The 22605-nt window shown below is 34.2% G+C and overlaps 1 long non-coding RNA gene across 1 annotated transcript in view; it reads left to right on the top strand.

The window, feature by feature from the left end:
- The window catches only part of LOC105506273, a 133987-nt gene extending 111606 nt beyond the window's left edge, over positions 1 to 22381 (top strand). Inside the window, exons 3-4 of the long non-coding RNA XR_001000903.1 lie at positions 1676 to 1764; positions 22205 to 22381. This is a non-coding gene — a long non-coding RNA (uncharacterized LOC105506273). The remainder of the gene's footprint in view (positions 1 to 1675; positions 1765 to 22204) is intronic.
- Positions 22382 to 22605: the final 224 nt, after the last annotated feature.

Below are 22605 nucleotides of genomic sequence, written 5' to 3'. Positions count from 1 at the left end.
GCAATGCGAGTGCTGTCCTTATAAGGACAGGGGGTTAGGACAAGGACTCACAAACAGTAATGACCATGAGAAGATGCTGGAGGAAGACAATTATTACAAGCCAAGGAGAGAAGCTTCCGTAGAGACAGCCTTGCCTACACTTAGATCTTGCACTCCTAGCCTCTATGAGAAAATAAATTTCTGTTGTTAAAGCCAGCTTGTCCATGGTATTTTATTTTAACAGTTCTAACAAATGATATACCTAGGGACTACATTTCTTGGCTGAATTCTAGATTTCTTCAGGTTGATATTTTGACGATGATGTATCTTCAGAACCTGTAGTACATTATCTTTAGTTCGCAGCCTGATGTTATTATTGACTCTTTGGTCCTCCGGGAGTTACAGCTAGGGTCTGGGTTGGCCACAGTCTCTCTGGACGAGTTATTTTTGGATAACTATAATATTCCCATAATTATGTAAGTTTGCTATACAAAAAAGTCTTGTTTTCTATATATGACTTGAAGGGAAAAAGTGAGGACTTATGATATCATTTTTCTGCAAAGTAGTTTCCCTCAATTCTCCCCAAACCCACCTAACAAGGTTTGCTCCAGCTGCTTGCTAGAATTGTGATTATGACTGAAGGCATTGTAAACAGAAAGGAGTTTTTTGTTGTTATTGTTGTTATACTTGCTGTCTTCATTGTTGTTATACTTGCTGTCTTCCCGCAGAATACCATTACTCTCTTTTGACTTTTCTTCTCCCTGCGATTTCTATCAGGACCCTTCAGTAACGAGTCACTAGGTACACACAGCCACCACAGGAAGGTTAATCCTTTTGAGTCGAACAGCAAATATGTCAGGACAGCAGTAGGCAGGACAGGCTGAGCTGGGGCTAGAGTGTTGAGTGGAACTGATTTTTCAAGTTCTCTGGTGCTGGTAGGCTGACGTGAGAGCGTGGGATCTCTGATAGCTGCTGTCAGGCGGGTTGGCTGCTAACTCATTGTTCTTTCACAGTTGAGGCGATACTGGGCCTGCGTGGTACAGCAGTCCAGGTGTACTTGGCATTGACAGTTAAGGACTAGTCACCCGTGGTGGTAGTGATAGTAATGGCAACATCATAGGCTACAGTAGTAAAGGAATTTTGCTTGTAGAGGAAAAGAGGAAAGGTAGAGTGGCAGAGGCCATTGAAGCTCCACATCAGAAGACAGAAAGAAGCAGCAGCTTCCATTCCAGATGGGAAGACACAAACAGGATTTTTGTAACCCTTAAATTCCCTTCACAACCAGATTTTAATTTCCATTTATCTGCTAAGCCTTCTTTCTGGGAAGTGTGAGGTTTTACTTCATGAATGGCACTTGCTGTTTCCCTGAAAGCTGAATAATGAATTTCTTTAATGTTTACCTGTGTATTAAAAGTTGACTGTGTTTGTCCCAGAACATGTGTGGGTTTCCTGGCATAGCTTTTCGATCTATCTCTTATTCTTCTTAGTCCTTTCCCCAGTGTCTCCAATGGAAGATAGTTCTGTTGATCAAAAAAGTAGCTTCTCTGGGTCGTCCAACGAACATTCCTGGTCTCACTACTAGAATAGTCTCAATTAGGTCTTTAGTCTCTGAGCAACATGTCTTATACTAATGATCTTCTGCACTAAATCATGGGAAATATAATGTTCATTTGTGTCTTTCCTCCACTTAAGCAAGGTGCCTAAACCCCATTTTGAGGGCTACAGAGAGGACTACATTGAGGCTTGGCAAAGTCCTATAGAAGTTTTGGTTTCTTATGGTAAACTGTAAGTATATAGTTTATTAATGATGCATCAGACAGATAAACATTTGATGAGCAAAGCTTCCTTAGGTTTCCCAACTCCTCACAGGGAGTGGGCTTGAACTGATGATCATATAGGCTATTCTTCAATTGTCTCCCAACCTCTTTCCTCTCAGCACCATCTCTGACCTGCCTCTTAGCCCAGGATCCTAGTTCTGTGGACAGAATCACACAGGTGTGTGTGTGTGTGTGTCTGTGTGTGTGTTTCCCTGTATGTCTTTAAACTGGTATCTATCCAAAGCATTCACAGGAATTCATAAATAGGAGAAAAGAGAAATACAGATATTTTTCTCACTGGACAACCTTCTAATTCATGGATTGCATCCACACATTTATTTCAATGATTATTTAATATGTTTCCATTGCTTATAAGAAAAAAATCCATACCTTGTAACATGAAATTTAAAGACATCAAGCAATCTGTTACATCATGGCTTTCTGACTACTTCCCTGACCTCTGCTACACCTTAAGGTATAATGATTTTTTATATTGTAGTGCCATTTTAATATAACATGCTTTTGTTTAAGCTACCCTCTTTCTCCACCTTGATTATCACCCTGCACTTACCTAATTATCACATAGTTCAGATAATTATCTCCAACTTAAACACTATAAATCTCCAACAAAACACCATATGTCAGATGTCATAATTTCAGGAAGCTCTTTAACATGCTACTTTTTAAACTTTTAAATGTGTCTCTACTGTGCTATCAATAAATTTTGTACAAATGTACAAAACCAGCAGAATAAATATATAAATCATGGTATATTTATACCACGAAGCATAGTACAACACTAAGAATGGATAATTCTTGTAATCATACTGTTAAAGTAAAGATTCCAGGTATAAGAGAGTACCTGTTGTATGACTCCACTTTTATAAATTTCAGAAACAGGATACAGTGTTAGAAGTCAGGAAAGTGGATACCTTGGTAGTGGGTAGCAGAGAGACGCAGATGGGAAATCTGTGGGACTGAGAAATTGTAAACATTGCTTAGTGGAGTGAGGAAGATGTAAACAAGTGGAAACATAGACCACTCTCACTGTTGCTAAAATGCAATACTGTTATCAGTTCTCTATAAATTGACCTATAGAGTCAACAAGATACCAACAAGACTTTCTATGCCAGCTGTTATAAAGGCACTAACATAGATTATATAATTTACTTTTAATTGAAAGGGACTTGGAATAGTCAAAACAATAGGAAAAGAACAATACAGTTGAATATCTCAAAGTTCCTGGTTACAAGACTTAGTATAAACCACAATAATCAAAATAATGTAGCAAAGTATTGGCATGTGGATATACAAAAATATAATCGTAATAGATAACCAAGAAATATACCTACATATAATTCAGTTATTTGACTTTGCTTAAGCTGAGTGAAGCAATGATTAATATGTGCTTTTTTTAAAAAAAAAATTAGGGCTGTAAAAACTATAGACATACTAAAAAAAAAAGAATACTAGTCACTACTTCACATTATGGACAAATATTAAAGTGACATGTATCTATATTTATATATTTTCTTTTAATAAAGAGAAAATATTTATAACCATTAGGTAGAATAATACTGTAAACAGCAGAGAAAACAGTGAAAATAACACTTTAAAATATCAGAAAATTAGGCATTATTAAAATCAACAATATTTGTCATTAAAAGACACTTAAGAAAATGGATAATTCACAGACACAGAGAAAATATATTCAATGCATATACCTAATAAAATATTGAAAACTAGAGTATATTTTATTTGCATGAATTCAATAATAAAAAGAAATTAACATAAATAGTGATAGTGAGGAATGACATAGGACCCAGAGTTCACCAAAAAATAAATATGATTGTTCAATAAGGCCTTGAAAAAGTGTTCAGCTATATCAACTTTAGGGAAAATGGCCGAAATTTAAAAGATCATACTTAAAAGACTATAATGGCCAAAATTAAAAGAAATAGAAGCATAAATATGTAGAAGAATTTGGAGCTCCTGAGACTTTCATATATTCATGGTGCAGGTACCAAAAAGAACCAGCTAAGAAAGTGTGTCTTTGTTTGTTTTCTGCTGCTTATAGAATATATCTGAAACTGAGTAATATTTTTTAATGAATGTATTTCTTATAGTCATGGAGGCTGGGAAGTCCAAGGTCAAAGGGCCACACCTGCTGAGGGACTTTTTTCTAGTAGGACTCTGCAGAGTTCCAAAGCAGTGCAGAGCATCACATAGTGAGGAGGATGAGTGTGCTAGTTCAGGCATCTATACCTCTTCTTATAAAGAAAGCCACATCCCACTCTCATGTCAGCTTATTAATCCATTAACCCATTAACCCACAAATCCATGAATGGATTAATCCATCTATGCAGACAGAATACTTGTGACGTAATCATCTCTTAGAGACTCTAACCCTTCAATACTGCCACATTGAAAATCAAATTCCAGCATGAGTTTTGAAGAGGACAGACTCAAACCATAGCCTCTTGTTTCTTTTGGATAATCTGGAATTTTTAGACTGCAGTCATACAGAGGAAAAAAGTGATTCTGAGCTTCTGTAACTTACAATTAACTCATTTCCCTGCATTTGGAGTGCAGGGGATAAAAGTTGAACATCACAATGAAAAATGGTATACATAAGAAGTTCAAATGTAAAACAGAAGCCTATAGAGAAGAAGTGGTAAGCTCACTTGCTTGTGTTGATCAGTATATTACGTGGCACATTTAGACATAGAGAAGGAATCCAGAGAGTAAAAACAGTTTTAACCAATACATCCTTGCATTCCCCTTATGTTGAGCAAAGAAAGCTGATGTGGTGGTCTCTTACTGTTCTTTAAATAAAATAGCAAGTTGTTACTTTAGCAATTTATCATGCCTTTTATTAAAGTACTTTATATTTTGTGATAAATTTGGCTGGATGGGTACAGATGAGCTTTTCTTACCTAGATGTTCACTTTGGGGACAACTTTAAAATATACTTTTATTACTTTTTGTTTCCTCAAGTTCATGCTCTGTGGGAAGCAATCTATTATAAGGCAGATTTGTTCAATAGGTCCTTCAGGGCTTGACAAGTATGTTTCTCTAGGGATGTTATTTTGGTGGTATAAAATACAAAGAAAACTACTAAATAAATGTAGGAAATAGATATAAAATATACAAAAAACAACCAATATGTTTTTATTTTAGATATTTAGAAATACGAAGATTAACGTCAAAGAAAACTCATCCATTGCTTTTCCAAAATGTAGAATTAGCTTGATAAAATATAATTCCTAAAAGGCATATATTTTTGCATTTTAGCTGTCTCTCTAATAACTTACTCAATGAAAACCAATTTTCCAAAATTATTGACATTATTATTATTATTATTATTATTATTATTTTTGAGACAGAGTATCACTCTGTCACCCAGGCTGGAGTGCAGTGGTGCAATCTTGGCCCACTGCAAGCTCCGCCTCCCAGGTTCATGCCATTCTCCTGCCTCAGCCTCCCAAGTAGCTGGGACTACAGGCGCCCGCCACCACACCTAGCTAATTTTTTGTGTTTTTAGTAGAGACAGGGTTTCACTGTGTTAGCCAGGATGGTCTCGCTCTCCTGACCTCGTGATCCACCCACCTTAGCCTTCCAAAGTGCTGGGATTACAGGCATGAGCCACCGCGGCTGGCCAAGTTTTATTATTTTTAATACAAATTGTCACACTATATCTACAGAAGAATACAATTTTAGCATTTCTAGATCATATTCTTAAGATATATATTTCTAAATAAATTTCAATATCTTTTAGCCATTATTCAACAGATAAACTTTGTGGGTTACCAGAAAATAGTCTTAGGTATGAAGTCAAATAAACAACAAAATCATCAGCATATTGTTAGCAGCCATCTGGACTTCAAACCTTGTATCTTTAAATGTATGGCTTCTTTCCAGTTTAATCAACAACATTAAAAATATTATTATCATTATTATTTCATCCAAAGAGTAGCAATATAATTTCCTAGTTATAGGGAAACTCTGAAGTCAAAATGCCTAGATTCAAATCCTGACCTTGGCACTTACTAACAATGATACTAGGCAAGTTACTTTGTCTTTTTGCACCACAATTTAGTTTTGCCACGTACAGAATTAGTCTAATACTATCCACATTACACATTTTGTGCGAATTCAATTTGTTTATCCATGTAATGAGCTTTGAACAGTGTATGGCGCACACCAGGCAGTTTATGTGATTATCAATATAATTTTCATTCTCTTTGAGAAAACAAAATGTTATCATGACAAAGCTACTTCGGTTCAAGTTTTTTCCAGCCATTAATACAGCCCATCAAACACAGTTAGTTGTCTCCTTCATTAACTTCTGTCTAGCTAACTACCTTCGTTACATTTCTAAAACCTACTTTCTGCTTCATTGAGAATATTGATTCCAATTTTAAGTAGATGTCCTTCAGTTTTACATGATGGAAGTCATTTACCTCTACTTTGAATAACAGTTCCACCTCCTCTTTCTGGACTTTGTTCCTCAGTCATTTGCCTAGTTTATTTATATTGTTTTTCTCATTCTCTCTATATCCTTAACTAATGCACATATTCAAGTATCGTCACTCCTTTATCTCTTGATACTTTACCAAGTATCATCACTCCCCACTTTACCCCTAAGGAACACACCCTAAATGCACTCTCCACTGCCTCACTTCCAGTTTTTGTATGTATCTCTGTTATGTCTCTGGAACAATTCTCATTAATAGCAGCTGCAACTTTAATGGTGCCATATAAAATCAGCAAGTATAGCTTTTGTTTTTAAATGTACATCACTGCCAAATTTCAAAATGTTACTCATTTATTTTTGCAGGTCTACTCCCTCAATTCCATAACTCAACATGCTCCTTGTTCTTACACCTTTGTGCATAAGAATTTTGCAACATCTCCTTTGTGGGCTATTAAACTTTGTCTTGTCACTTAAACGCTGGTCTTTTGAAGGGTTCTGGACAAACTGTTCTCTTACTCTTTAAGCCTCCTTCCTTTCTTGGAATTTTTTCTACCAATTCCATATATTAACATTTTTCTAGTCCATGTAACACTTCCATACAGTAAAATGCACATATCTAATGTACAAAGTTGAATAATCTTTGACAATGTCATCCTAATCAATGTGTAAAATATTTTATCTCAGAATGTTACACTATGTTCCTCTAAAATGTGCTATGTATTAAAATACTCAATTTAACTTAAATAAAAATCTTAAATTGTTTAATAATTTAAAAATGCACATATAGATCATATGCCATTCTGTTTTTAGTGTTTTGGGTACAGTTCATAACATTTTCCATGGAGGCTGCACCATATTTTATCTTCATCAACAATGTATAGTGATTCCAGTTTCCTTACATCCTCATCAACAATTGTTATCTCTGTCTCTCGCTCTCTCTATATACACACACACACATATATATGTATGTGTGTATATATGTATATATATGTATCTAGGTATATATATATAAAATACATGTTATATATAGGGTTAACATATATTATAGATATTACATATTATATATATCTTATAATATGTAACAATACCTCCTTGTGTGTGTACCATATATTACTTCCTGGTATGCATTCCAAAAAAATTGAAATCAAGATTTTGAATAGATACCTGCACTTCCATGTTCATTGCAGCATGATTCACAGTAGTCAAGATATGAAAACAATCCAAATGTTTACCAACAGATGAATGGCTTAAAAAGTATTATATATATTGCCGGGAATGGTGGTTCATGCGTGTAATCCCAGCAGTTTGGGAATTCGAAGTGGAATGATTACTTGAGCCCAGGAGTTTGAAACCAGCCTGGGCAACATAGTGAGACTCCATTTTTACAAAAAATTAAAAAAATATATTAGCTGAGTATGGTGGTGCGTGCCTGTAGTCCCAGCTACTTGGGAGTCAGGCAGGATTGCTTGAGCCTAGGAAATTGAGGCTGCAGCAAATTACGATTGTTTCACTCTATTCCAACCTCACAGCAAGATCTTGTGTTGAAATAATAATAATAATAATGAATATAGCATATACATACAATGGAATATTATTCAGCCTTTTTTTAAAAAAGGAAATATTGTAGTCCCAGCTAGTCGGGAGGCTGAGGCAGGAGAATGGCGTGAACCCAGGAGGCAGAGCTCCTAGTGAGCCGAGATCATGCCATTGCACTCCAGCCTGGGTGACAGAGCCAGACTTCATCTCAAAAATAAATAAATAAATAAATTAATTAATTAATTTTTTTTTTTAAAAAGGAAATATTGTCTTTCATTACAACATGAATTCATGTAACTGGCAGGACATTATGCTAAGTGAAATAGACCAGTTATATAAAAACAAAGACCACGTAATTCTGTTTATATAAGATGTCTAAAATAAACTCACAGAGCAGGGAATAGAAAGATGGTGGCCAGGAGCCAAGAACAAGGAAAATGGGAAATTGTTACTCAATGGGTATAAAGTATCATTATGTGAGAAATATAAGCCCTACAAATCTGCTGTACAACATAGTACCTATACTTAATACAGTATTTTGCACTTTAAAATGTTAAGGGGATAGGTCTATTTTAAGGGTTCCTGCCACAAAACACATGCATACCCACATAAGGAAATTTTTAGAGGTGGTATATATGTTTAGTACTTTGGTATCTTTAGTAATGTTATCATAGTGTATACATATAACCAAATTCATCAAAATGTATACATAAAACATGCAATATTGTATATATTAATTATATCTCAATTTATTTGGCTCAGAAAACAAAAAATCAAAATTTATGAAATTAGATATATTCATATATAGAGAAATATTTATATAATTAAATGTTTATTTTGGAAAAGAAGAACAATCTCAAATCAAAATCCTAATATTTTTTATACAAAAAACAAACAGTAAAGTAAACCCAAAGCAAGGAAGATAATAATAAAAATAACAGAAATCAATGAAATTAAAAGCATAAAATAATAAATAAAAATCAATTAAACCAAATATTGCTACTTTGAACATAAAAATAAAATTGATAAAACTTTAGCAATGCTAATAAGATGGATGGGAGAGACAGACAGAAAGAGAGAAAGAGAGAGAGAGAGAAAGAGAAAAAGAGAGAGAGAGAGAAAGAGAGAAATTATCAATATTAAGAATGAAAAACAGCACACTACTCTAGATTCTCTAGATATCAAGAAGATTATAAAGGAATATTACACATGACTTCATGCCAATAAGTTTACTGAGGTAAAATAAATGAATTCCTTGAAAGACACAAACTACCAAAGTTACTCAAGAAAATATACAAAAGGAATAGCTTTGTAAATAGTAAGAAAACTGAAAAATTTAATTAAAACATCTCTACATAAACATATGTGCACACAGACGCATATCCACAAGCAGACCCTCAAATCATCATGCCCAAATGGTTTCACTGGTAAAATCTTACAAATATTTAAAGAAGAAATAAAAATTTCTACATAAAACATTCCAGATAATAAAAGAGAAGGAATTATTAACATTAACCAACTCACTTTCCACAGTATTACTCTTTTTCTTTCAATTCTTCAGATTTTAAAATTTATATATATATATTCAAGTTCATTCTTTTTCTGATAATTCTAATGTAATGCTGAAACTTTTTATCTGATTTTTATTTTAGTTAATAAATTTTAATTTCTAGGATTTTCTTTTTTAAATTTCTATTGAGCTTCTTCACCAATAGTATATCATCCCTCAATTATTGAAAGTATTTTCTTTTAATACTTGAGAATATTTATGCTAGCTGATTTGAATTCATCACCTGCTTAATCCAACATTTAAGCCACTGTGAGTCAATTCTGTTGACTGAATCTTCTGAGTTTGCATCTCACTTTCCTGTGTCATTGTGTGTTTAGCAATATTTAGTTGAAAACTGAGTATTTTATACAATACGTTGTAGCAACCTTATATTCTGTCACATTTTTCTGTTAATTTTTAATTCTAGTAGATTAATAACTTGCATGGCTTCTCTCCGAAACTGTGTCTCCTTGTGCTACAGGTATGTAGCAGCTGATTCTCTCTACTCTAGTATGATGACTTCGAACAGTAGAATTTTTTAGCTTGGTCTTTATATGTTTCCCTTGGTCTTCAAATAATTGGTGCTCAGCTAAAGATCTAAGCAGAGATGGAGAGTAAGCCTTCTTTTGGCTTCCATGCTTCTGAGGTTGCTCCTTTATTTTCAGAGTATTTCATTCATTCCCTTATAATCTGTACTCTGACATTTCAAAGCAACTCAGCATCACATTTTTGCTAACTGAGCTGTGACTGGTTGAGAATCTAGTCAGTTAAATGAAGCAACAAACTGACACACAAGCTTCCTGAAGCTCTCACTTTCATGAGTGAACTCTCTTTTGGTATCTACTTGCTTTTTTTATTTTTTAACTACTAAGACAGAGATCTCCTTTTTTGCATTCATAATTTAACTTTGAGTCTTATATTTTGGGGAGACTGCACTGATTGGGTTCTCACACAAACCTTTTCATGTTTCTTTCCAAGCCCTGAATTCTGATTTTATTGCCTTTAGCAAGTAGTGCTATGACTTTTCCTGCCACTGGTTTATCTTGGTTTTGGAAATTGAGTTGTGCCTTCAAACTAATAAACAAAAACTGTCAATAAATATCACATTCAGTTGTATTTTTCATACTTAAATTATTCTACAACTTCTGTTGCATATTGGATACTTTCCAATGTCTTTTACTTTTTACTAGTTTTTATATTTGTTTTTGCACACTGATCACATTGCTATTTATCTCCTTTGGCATTACCAAAAGTCCTCTTTTTTTTTTCTTACAAACCATGTTTTCATACCTTCATTAAGGTATATTTCTGTCTAACTCCATTTGTGCTACTCTAATAAAATACCACAGACTGGGTAACTTATAAAAAAACAGAAAATGATATCTCATAATTCTCAAGGATGAGAAGTCCAAGTTCAAGGTGCTGACAGGTTCAATCGTCTGGTGAGGATTCCATTTCTGCTCTCAACATGGCACCGTGAACTCCGAATTATCCTCGGGGGATAAAAACACTGTGTCCTCAAATGGCGAAAGGCAGAAGGCAAGCTGGCAAATTTGTGTGAAGCCCCTTTTATGAAAGCTCTAATCCTAGTCACAAGAGGAGGAGTCCTCATGATCTAATCACCTCTTAAAGGTGCCACCTCTTGGTACCATCACATTGGCATTAAGTTTCAGTGCCTGAGTTTTGGAGGGAAAATATTACTATAAAACTTATAGCAACTGATATAAAAATTAACATACAGTATTTTAGGAATACATCTTGAGTTGTGACATATGCATGCATCCATAAAACTGTCACTGCAATCAAGCTAATAAACATTTAAAAACCTCAAAGTTGTGTCCCTTCTATATTTCTTTCCCCCATTCCTTGCCCTCCTGTTCCAGACAATTACTGTTCTAATTTCCATGACTACAGATTAATTTATATTTTCCAGAGTTTTACAGAAATTTAATAATGCAGTATGGACTCTTTTATTTAATATTTTTACTTCACTTATTTTGTGATATAGCCACGTGGATACCTGTATCATGAGTTTACACCTTTTTATTGTAGAATAGTTTTCTATTTTATGAATATAACATTATTTATCTATTCATTTACCTGTTGATTGGCATTTAATTTATTTCAATTTTGGGGTTACTATGAACAAATTATATGAACAAATTTTCTTTAACGACATAGACTCATTTATCTTAGGTAAATATCTAAGTGCAGAATGGCTGAGTCATATTGTTTTGTGTATGTTTAATAGTTTAAGAATCTCCATATTGTTTTTGCAAGTAATTGTTTGTTTCAAATTCCAAGCTTTAGTGCATAAGAGTTCCAGTTGCTCTACATCTTTGCCAATACTCCTTTAAATTATCGTGATTAATTGGTGGTAATGGTATCACAGGAGTATCTATACATCAAATTTTATCAAAATGCACACTTTAAATGTAATTTACATACTATAACAACATTAAAAATGTGAAGACTACTTATTTCTATGAATTATAAAACCATTTTTTCTGTGAATTACATCTTAAAGTTTTTAAATAGAAGTATGCATTTATTTAATTTCTGCAATGTGTATGTGCTTTTCCCCCACACGATAATTCACTGTTCGTTACAGGCTATACCAGATGAAAGAAAAATGTTTTCCTTACGTGGCATGCACTGCATTTGCTTTTTTGTTTGTGTGTTTGTTTTGGACTACAATAAAATTGTGTATGTAATGAGAATAAGAGTAAGAAAATAATTTCAGAACTTCACAAGACTCTGATCCCTAACGCAAATCTCCTGTTGAGTTATGCCACGTTGTTGATCAACAAATCTTTTACAGGTTTGGTGTTAGATTTTGATACATGGAGAAGGTGAGGGGCATCTAAATACAATCTGCTGCCCCTGGATAGTTTACCTCCAGCCTTAGGCAGCATTTTACAGCTACTCAGCGAGTTACAAACAGCAAAGTTTAAGGGCACATTTTGCTATCCCTATAGGCAGCCAGAGAGCAAGAAAGATGAGCAACATCTGATGCTCACTACTTGGTTTTTCAATGCAAAATGTACTTGAATATCTATTGTAACAACCAGGAAGAGGGTGTGTGTGTTCCTGCCGATAGTTGACGAGGAATCTGTTGCACTGCTGGAGGAGTTCTTATTCTAAGTGTCCAAGAAACAGTACACTGCCCAAGATGTTGGATTTGAAAGTAGGGAGCTTATGCTAGATATCTGGTAGGTCAATCTACAAGCAACAGTTTAGAAACTCTGCCATCAATAACACAGGCTATTTCATTCCATTTGGAACTCTTGTACTTTTAGAGTCATTCAAGCTGCAACATGATACCGTGTCCAATACATACGTACTCTGCAAATTAGAGCTTCACCATTATTTTCAAATAGTTTATGTGATAGCTCTTAGATAACAGCATCACAATTGCAGTGAAAGAAAAAAATAAATGTGGGGATTCTTTAAATGTAAATTGTGTGACACACAGAATGGCTGTAAAAATGGGTTTAAACCTGTTACCATCTATTATGAAAAAATATGTTTTCTCAGTGGTAATTCTCAAAATGTTTGCAAGACTATTAACAAAAAGTTTATAAAAACAATTGTGTAAACCCAGTTCAAGCAAAATAACATATAAAATTGTGTTAATGGCAGCAAATGTGTTTAATATAATTTTGAAAAATCTTTATCTGCATATTTCAAACGACTTTTATTTTGACAGCTATCTTAACACTTTACATTGATCATAGTAGTATAGAATCAGGAAAATTAATTGATTTAATCACATTTATTTGTCCCACATAGACATGCTCCATAGAGATTATCACACATTCTCTATAATTTGTTACAGTTCGCCATCCATTTTCTATGGATGTAATGTGAAATTTGAGAAATACTATCCAAGCAAATGTAATACCAAATAATATCTCTTGAGATTATTCTTGTTACTTCCAGTCACTTGTGTGAAGATGCTAATCTTCTGAATGTTCTCTTTAGCTGACATTGTTCATCTTAAAAATGCAGGACCTCTTTGACAGAAAGGTTGTATCCGTTTCTCATTTAGAAATTACAAGATGACCTATCTAGAAAAGTAAGGAGGTGATCTGAAATATTGAGTTACTTTCCTCAAGTTTGAATTCGTTGGACATTCAATTAAATCATGTTTTTTTTCCCTAAATAATGTAATATAGTTTGAATGTTTGTCACCTCCGAATCTCGTGTTGAGATGCAATTTCTAATCTCAGATGTGGGGCCTGGTGAGAGATGATTGGATAATGGGGCAGATTCCTAATGAATGGCTTACCCCAACCTCTTGGTGATAAGTGAGTTCTTGGCCAGTCAGTTCACATCAGATCTGGCTGTCTAAAAGAGTCTGGTACTGCCCCCTTCTCTCTCTTGCTCCTGTTTTAGCCATATAATGCACTGGCAGCTCCTTCACCTGCACCGTGATTGTAAGCTTCCCGAGGTACAGGCAAGAAACAGATGTCCCCACCGTGCTTCCTGTACAGCTTGCAGAGCCATGAGTCAAAACTAAACCTCCTTTCTTTAGAAATTACCCAGCCCCAGATATTTCTTTGTAGCAATACAAGAACAGACTAGCACACATTGGAAACATATAGCCAAATATTAAAATGGATTTCTGAAATAGTAATAAGGAATAATTTTTTCGATATTAATATTTTCCTCCCTAAAAGTGTGTGCAGCTTGCTTCTTAAAAAAAAAAAGAGCACAGTTACACATATCTTAGTAAACTTCTCAGTTCCTAGTCTTTTGGTTCCATCTTCCTTCCCTATTTCTGTAAGGGTAATTCCATTCCTCCAGTTACTTAGCTCAAGGTACTTAGTATCATATTGACTCGTCTATTTCCCTTATATTTATCAGAAAATACCAATAGCTCTACATTTGGAGCTATCTTGCCTGCTGCATTGCTAATATTCAGCACTCAGGTGTGATTATTTAGCTCTTGAATTACTGCAATAATCTCCCAACAGATTATCCTATGTCTTTTCTTATTCCTTACAGTCTATTCTCAACAACAACTAAAAAGCTAAGATCATAATGTGTAAATTTGTCATATCATCTTATTTTTTGTTCAAAATTCCACACTGTCTTCCATTTTACTAAGAGTAAAAACAAATTCCAAACTCCTAATAACGATTTCTTTTAGGCCAAGGAATGATATATCTTATTTTTTTAACCTTATGACATCTTTACTAATACACAAATTAGGTCACAATGTTTCAACTATTTCGAACTGTTAAAATTTCCAGCAAATACAAATAATACCCACATTGGGGGATTTGATTTATTATTCCCTTTGCCTAGAATATTCTATTCCCAGATATCCACTTACATTAGAACCTCTCCTCTTATAAATCTTGGTTCAGATGTCACCTTTTCACTGATTCTTATCAAGCTCTCAGCATTTCTGTTACTTTTGTGGCTATTAATTCTTGTATAATAGAAACATAATTTATAAAAATATGATTTATTTTTATATGTATTTACTGTTTAATGTCTGTTACATTAAGAGGGAGACCCTATGAAGAAAAATAAATTATTTGATTATTTTACTCATTGGTGGATTCCCTGCACATAGAAACATCTCTTGCCTAGACAACCTACTGCATACGTTTTTTTCTGAATAGATGAATAAATGCAGAGATGAATAATGCATTTTAGAAGGAAATGTGTCTTTCTAGCTCATTGAGTGATTTAACCAACGATCTGCTCAATTAGATTTCATTTAAGAGCCAGAAGAGGAATATGGAGGTAGCATTTCTTAAGTATATCTCTGGAATAGTCGAGTGAATTTTTCTTGTAATAATCAACTTTTCTCTGAAGAAATTTCTGAAGAAAAATCACTAGAAATAGAAATTGATACATATTTGGTCTTATACACAAAACTTAAACACGAAAAGAGTAGAGTTTAAAGGAAAACGGATAATACAGAGTTCTGACTTAGCACACGATTTGACTAAACCCCATGGCGTCGATCACAAGGACGTGGAACTATGAGAAAAAAAAACAAACAACAACAACAAAAAACCTAAAATCACAATTTAATTTAATTTCTCTCCACTCAATGAAAGATAAGAAGGACTTTGCTGGAATAAGTAATTTATACTTCAAAAATATTTATTTTCTATAAGGCAATAATTGTTAGGCAGAGGTAGATTTTTAAAGTTCTAAATCTTATTTTACAAGAAGAAAATGTAATCAGGTGAGTTATTAGGATAAGCATTTACATTCAAGGAGACTACTCAATAACTGTTTTTATTCCACATTTTGCCATGATACTATTACTATTTCTGTAAGAATGCTAGTTCCCTCTGAAATTGGTGCCCTCACAATGGGCTTTTCAGAGAAATTTCTTTCAGCTGCTGTTTCTAGAAACAATTTTAGTCACTTCCTTCCTATAATTCTTTAGTCACAAATAGTTGAAGATTCTTAGAAACTTGATGTCTTTGCATTCATAGAAGGCAAAAAATAGCAACCTCTCAGTTCCTTTCTCCCCTCCAAACTGTGATGTGGTCACATCTAATTTGATCACTAGGAAAGTGACAACCTGAACAAACAGGTCACAGAGAATGAAGACTTTTCTCTAACGGTACTAAGTGAGAATTGATGAAAGTCTTCTACATTTAATTATTTAAAACTTATTTCTACCTAGAGGCACATACTATTATTCATTATTCAGTGATAAGGATATCTAGAGAGATTCTATAAATTAATGAAGTTTATATAATTAGAAGATTGGACAGTCAATATTCAGGCCCACGTTTCCCTGAGCCAGACAAAATGATTCCTCCCCTCCTGACTGTATTATCTGCAATACTTGGATATAAATGAATATGTGGTCCTACCAGGCTGTCATGTCTACCTTGTTTTTCCACATGAAGCTTATGCTATCAGTGTGCCCAATCACAAGTCAGGTTCATAGAGAAACATTAAAACTTTATCTTTAATAGCTGTATAACTGAAAGACCATTAATGAGCTCTAGGAATAAATTTGAGAGAGATTTTTCTTGAGAGCAGGTTGAATATTTTAAATTGTAGGCAAAGTAACTTATGTAGCAGTGTTGAAACTTCTGAATTAAAGACCCAATTAAAAATCTAGACAAAATAAAATGTTCCTATAGATAATCGCTAATTAATATGTCATGAAAATTGTTACTTTATATGATTAACTGAAGTACTAGGCAATTAAATAAAATTTTGAAATCGATAGACTCCAGGCAGTAGTGGTGAGGGGAGCTGCCACACAAAGTACCCATCTCAGCAAGCAGTCTCTGTCCAACACAGTCACAGCAGATACAGCCAGCACATGTTCAGTCTTGGAAGCCTCTTCATCCTTATAGCTCTAAGATTCCCTTGCCCACTGAGAGATACCCTGTGGGATAACCCACTCTGACCCTTAAGGCAGGACAAATAAGACCAATTGGGACTTACTAGTGAGAGCCACAGTCAGAGCCACTTAAACCAAGCAGACAAAAATAGCACTGCAAATGTTTGGAACTTAAATTGTCATTGAAAACAGTTCAAATAAGCAGGATAAACATGTATGCTAACCTAAATAGGATACCTGTCCAATATAATAAAAGATTTATATAGTGCCAAACGCTTCCTAATATAATAGGTAAGTGCCCAGGATATACTTGAAAATTCTTCATCATACCAAGAACCAAGAAAATCTCAACTGAATTAAGACAGGACAATTAACTGACATGAACACAGAAATTAAACAGTTGTTGAAATTTTCTGACAAGGATTTTTAAAAAGTTATTATAAAAATGCTTCAACAATCGATTTTTATAATTGATTTTCTTGAAACAAAAAAGAAATTCAGAAATTCTGAGTAAATATTATAAAAATAGCTAAATAAAAATTATAAAACTAAAAAGTAAATACCAGATGAAACAATTTTCTAGATGAACTCAAGAGGAGAGTAGAGTTGACAGAGAATAGAATCAGAGAACTTGAGGACAGATCAACAGCATCCATCCATCTGACCAACCAAAAAACAAACAGAAAAAAATAAAAAGACAGGAACTGCAGGGGCCATTGAAAATAATATGCTAAGAATAAATAAGGCTCAAGGACAGTATCTCTAGCTAGTTGCACTTTTAATGAACTCCAGTAGTCAAGGATACTATCTCTAGTTGAACTTTAATGAACTTTAGTAGGCGCCAAGAAGGCGGACAAAATAGAAAAAGTTTAGAGACAAGGAACTAAGCTGAAGGTCACATCTGGGTGCAGAAAGTTTGTTTTTCATTGTGTTATTTCTGCTGACGTGGGGTTTGTGGGGTATAAATAAAGTGAGGCGGAGGCTCTAGGTGCGGCCACCATGTTCTCTGTTTGTCTTTGTCTCTTGTGTCTGTTCATTCTCCACCACCCCCGGCACGGGCCCCAACAGGAACATGTGAAAAACAACCACCAAGATTCAATATTTATATTATTTAACTTTCAGAAGAGAGAAATACTGTAATGGTTAAATATTTTCTTTTCTTTTTTTTATTTTTTTCTTTTTTTAGACAGAGTCTCACTCTGTTGCCCAGGTTGGAGTGCAGTGGTGGGATCTCAGCTCACTGCAACCTTTGCCACTGGGTTTCAAACTATTCTCCTGCCTTAGCCTCTCAAGTAATTGGGCCTACAGGCGCATGCCACCATTCCCAGCTAAGTTTTTGTATTTGTTTTTTTTGTAGAAACGGGGTTTTGCTATGTTGGCCAGGCTGGTCTTGAACTCTTGAGCTCAAGGGATTCACCTGCCTCAGCCTCCCAAATGCTGGGATTACAGGTGTGAGCCATTGTGCTTGATCTGGTTAAGCATTTTCTAATTTGATGAAAAACACAAACCTACAGAGTTAAAAATCTGAACGTACCCCACACAGTTAACCCCCAAATAATGCCAAGAGATGTTTAATTGTATTTTTAATGCAATTTTAAGACAAAAAAAGAAAGAAAAAATCTGAATTCTGTGAGAGATAAATGATGTGTTACCTGTAAGACAGTACCAATTCTAGTAAGAGTAGTTTCTTCATCTGAAGCCGTAGAGGCCAGAAGAAAGCAGTACAACATTTTTCAAGTGTTAAAATAACTTTTCAACTGTGAATTCTATAACCATCAAAACTATCTTTCAGAAATAAAAAGTAAATAAAAACATTCTCAGACAAAGGAAAATTAGATTGCTTTGTCACTAGCATATACCTAAAAGAAAGTTTTCAAAACAGAAATGCAATAATAATAGAAATAATTTTGAAGCATCTGGAAGAAAAAAAGAGCAACAGAGCAGAAATATGTCTGCATAAAAGTAGTAACCTCTTCTCAGGAGTTTTATAAATTGTATTTGATAATAATAATTAGATGATAACACTAGATGATACTCATCACAATAATACTTAAAAGTAGGGTCACTAATTGAACTTAAATGGAAGTGACTATTAAAAGTGACAAAATGTCAAAACCATCAAACGGTAATTAATCATATATGTAAATCATACCCAGGGCGACCAGTAAAAAGAAAATATACAAAGAAATATAATGAGAAACACAAAAAAAACCTGTTAAGTAACTCCCAGGAAGGCAAGAAAGAAGAAACAGTGGAAAAAGAATCAGAAGAAGTGAAAAACAAATCATGAGAGACAAACTTAAGAGAAAAAAAAAATTCTGGTACAAAATTTGAAATCTAAAACTGAAACATTAAATAATAAAACAATCTTTAGCCAAAACAATCTAAGAAAGAAAAACTTAGAGTTTTTAAAGGGTAAACAAAATAGAAGAAGGAAATATGCTAAATTATTAAGGAAATAAATTTTAATTGGAGACTTTTAAAAGTAAATCCAGGTAATGTATTTTGTATGTGTCTATAAATATTTGAATGAATACTGTATTTTTCCATTAGGAACTTTTTAAGCCTATTTAGAGTTGTAATATCATCCCTACATTCTAATTCTAGAACATTTTTAACACTCCAAAAAAAAAAAAAAAAAAACTACATACTCATTAGCAGTAACTCCTTATATTGTCCTTTCCTCTCCACATACAACTACTTGTGTGGTCATAGACGACCATTGCTTATAGTAATCAATTGACTAATCAATTGCCTGGTATCACAGTCAATCATTAATCTATTTTCTCTATACATATATAGATTTGCTTATTCTGGAGATTTTATATAAATCGAATCATACATTACACAATCTTTTATGACTGCCTTATTTTATTTAGAATAATGTTTTCAGGGTTCATCCATGATGCATCTTGTATTAATACTCTATTCATCTTCTTTTGGAATAATATTCCATTTATGAATATATGACATTTGGTCATATATTCTGAATTTGGTCATATATAACTGAATCCATTTATCAGTTGATAGATATTCGGGTGGCTTCTATTTTTGGCTACTATGAATAATATATGAACATCCATGTAAAAGTGTGTTTGTTTGTTGTTGGTGCATATATGCTTTTCTGTCTCTTGAATTTACACCTAGGAAGAGATTCTGTGTTTAACATGTTGATAACTGGCAAATTCTTTTCCCAAATGGCTGGAACATTTTATAATCCTACCATCAGCGCATGAGGCTTCCAATTACTCCACATTGTCTCTACAGCTTGTCTCCTTTGTAAATTATACACATCCTTGTAGAGTCCAGCCCTACTGGTTCCATGGGTTTTTTCTCCTCACGTACAGAGACGAAAGATCGTAGAAACAAAGACACAAGATAAAGAGATAAAAGAAAAGACAGCTGGACCCGGGGAACCACTACCACCAAGACACGGAGATCCGTAGTGGCCCCTAAAGCCTGACCGCGCTGCTATTTATTGTATACAAGGCAAAAGGGGCAGGGTAATGAGTGTGAGTCATCTCCAATGATTGATAAGGTCACGTGAGTCATGTGTCCACCGGACAGGGGGCTTTTCCCTTTTGGGTAGTCCAGACGGAGAGAGAGGACAGCTTACGTCATTATTTCTCCTATGCTGTTGTCAGAAAGATCAAAGACTTCAATACTTTCACTAATTCTGCCACTGCTATCTAGAAGGCGGGGCCGGGTGTACAGAGCGGAACGTGAAAGTGGACCAGGAGCGTGACCACCAAAGCACAGCCTCACAGGGAGACCATTCAGACCTCTGGATGGTGGGGGTGGGTTTCACTGATGTCAGGCCTTCCGCAAGAGGTGGTGGAGCACAGTCTTCTCTAACTCCCAGGGGGAAAGGGAGACTCCCTTTCCCAGTCTGCTAAGTAACGGGTACCTTCCCAGGCACTGGCGCTACCGCTAGACCAAGGAGCTCTCTAGTGGCCCTGTCCGGGCGTGACAGAGGGCTCACACTTGCCTTCTGGTCACTTCTCACCATGTTCCTTCAGCTCCTATCTCTGTACGGCTTGGTTTTTCCTAGGTTATAATTGTAGAACAGAGATTATTATAATATTGAAATAAAGAGTAATGTTACAAACTAATGATAAATAATATTCATATATAATCATATCTATATTCTATTTCTAGTATAACTATTCTTATTCTATGAATTTTCTTTATTATACTGCAACAGCTTGTGCCCTGGGTCTCTAGCCTTGCTTGGCACGTGGGTGGCTTGTCGCCCACACATCCTAGTGATTATGATGTATTGCTGTCATTTTCATTTTCATATTGACTATTTTTGTATTGCTTAAATGTACTTGACATACTTATAGGAGTGACATTTTGAAATAGAAGACTTTTTAAAACATGTTTATTAAAACAAGAAAGAAGGACTAGAAAGAATGATGCCAAAGGGAAAGAGCTGTATGGTTAATACTAAATTAGTACTCTTTTCAGGCTTAGGAAAATCCAATTACCCATCTTACTAAAGATAACATTTGCTTTCTTTTAGCCCATTCAGACATGTCAAGGGAATAAAACATTATTTTCATATATTTTCTCATAAAATGAACTCAAGTATATTAAATTATGAGATACATTATTTACACATAATAAGCTAAAATTCTAAAATAACTCTAAAATAATATTACTGTATTTATTTTACAATTTTAGATTTCACTGGAAAACTTCATCTGAAGCAGATGTTCTCTATATTGTAATGTATTTCCAGAAGAGCTGAACACATATCCATCTCTATTAAATATAACTATTTAAAAAATTTTTCTGAACCCTCTAAAAAAACACTTAAGAAAGATGTTCTGCAAAAATCATCCTCAAAGTTCTCCAGTTGAAGCGGCAATGGGGTCCACTCCTTCCAGGCCTTTGGTCCTAGATCGTGTATTGTATCTCCTTCGATTTTCAATTATCATCTATTTCTGGAGGTCATTTTATGGTACCCTACATGCCATTTAAAATACTCAATCTTTCATAAGACTTCTAGATGTCATACAATATTGTAATATTTTTGGATACAGTTAACTCTTCAATACTCATTTGCATCACTAAGATAACCAAACAAGCTTGTAGCCTGTTGAGGGCTTTAAGGAAGTGTAGAGTTTTGGGACATATATTTCATACTCAGAGTATGTGAATGTAGCACAGACACAGAAGGAACCTGAGCTTTAGTAAATTAAAGAAAGATAAAAACTGGAAAATGCTGTTGAAAATTGCTAAATGATGTAAAGTAAGACCATAAAAATAGATATGAATTGCATCAGTGAAATTCCTATCTACATTTCTAACTGGATATTTATCAGGACTAATTTAAAGTAGAATAATCTCTTCTCAAACTAAATATTGAATAGTTTTGTCTTGTTCATTTTCCAAAGTTAGCATTTTACTTAGCAAACATGATTATGTTACTCCACTGCTAAAACCATCAATTAGCTTCTAATTCCTCTAATCTACCTATCAAGTATATTTATTTGTTATGCCAGGCATTCATTTGGTGAATTGTGAAGAATGCAGTGTTTCAAAATGTGTGTACATCAAAGATCCTGCATGACCTTGCCAGTGTTTACTTCTCCATTTTAAGACTCTTTTTCTTTCAACCATTCCAAACTTCAGATCTTACATCGCAACTCTATCAAGAAATTGCATGGGGACTGGAGTCAAAGGGCCAGTTCTCCTTCTTCCATCCTTAATGCACAAGTAGTTTTTCTTGATCTTCACTTTACTCATTTCAATAAGAAAATTTTACTAGTCTTGTAGGCAATGATCTGTACCAACATAATTATTTAAAGTAATTTGTAGCATACGTCCAAGCAAAAAGTTGCAATTTAAATAAGGCTATTTTCAAAGGGGAATTTGCTTTTCCTTTCCCTACATTTCAGGTATT

Source organism: Colobus angolensis, unplaced genomic scaffold, assembly GCF_000951035.1.
Source record: "Colobus angolensis palliatus isolate OR3802 unplaced genomic scaffold, Cang.pa_1.0 Scaffold134, whole genome shotgun sequence".
In the NCBI taxonomy this organism is placed as follows: Eukaryota; Metazoa; Chordata; class Mammalia; order Primates; family Cercopithecidae; genus Colobus; species Colobus angolensis.
This window is presented reverse-complemented; position numbering and strand designations above follow the sequence as displayed.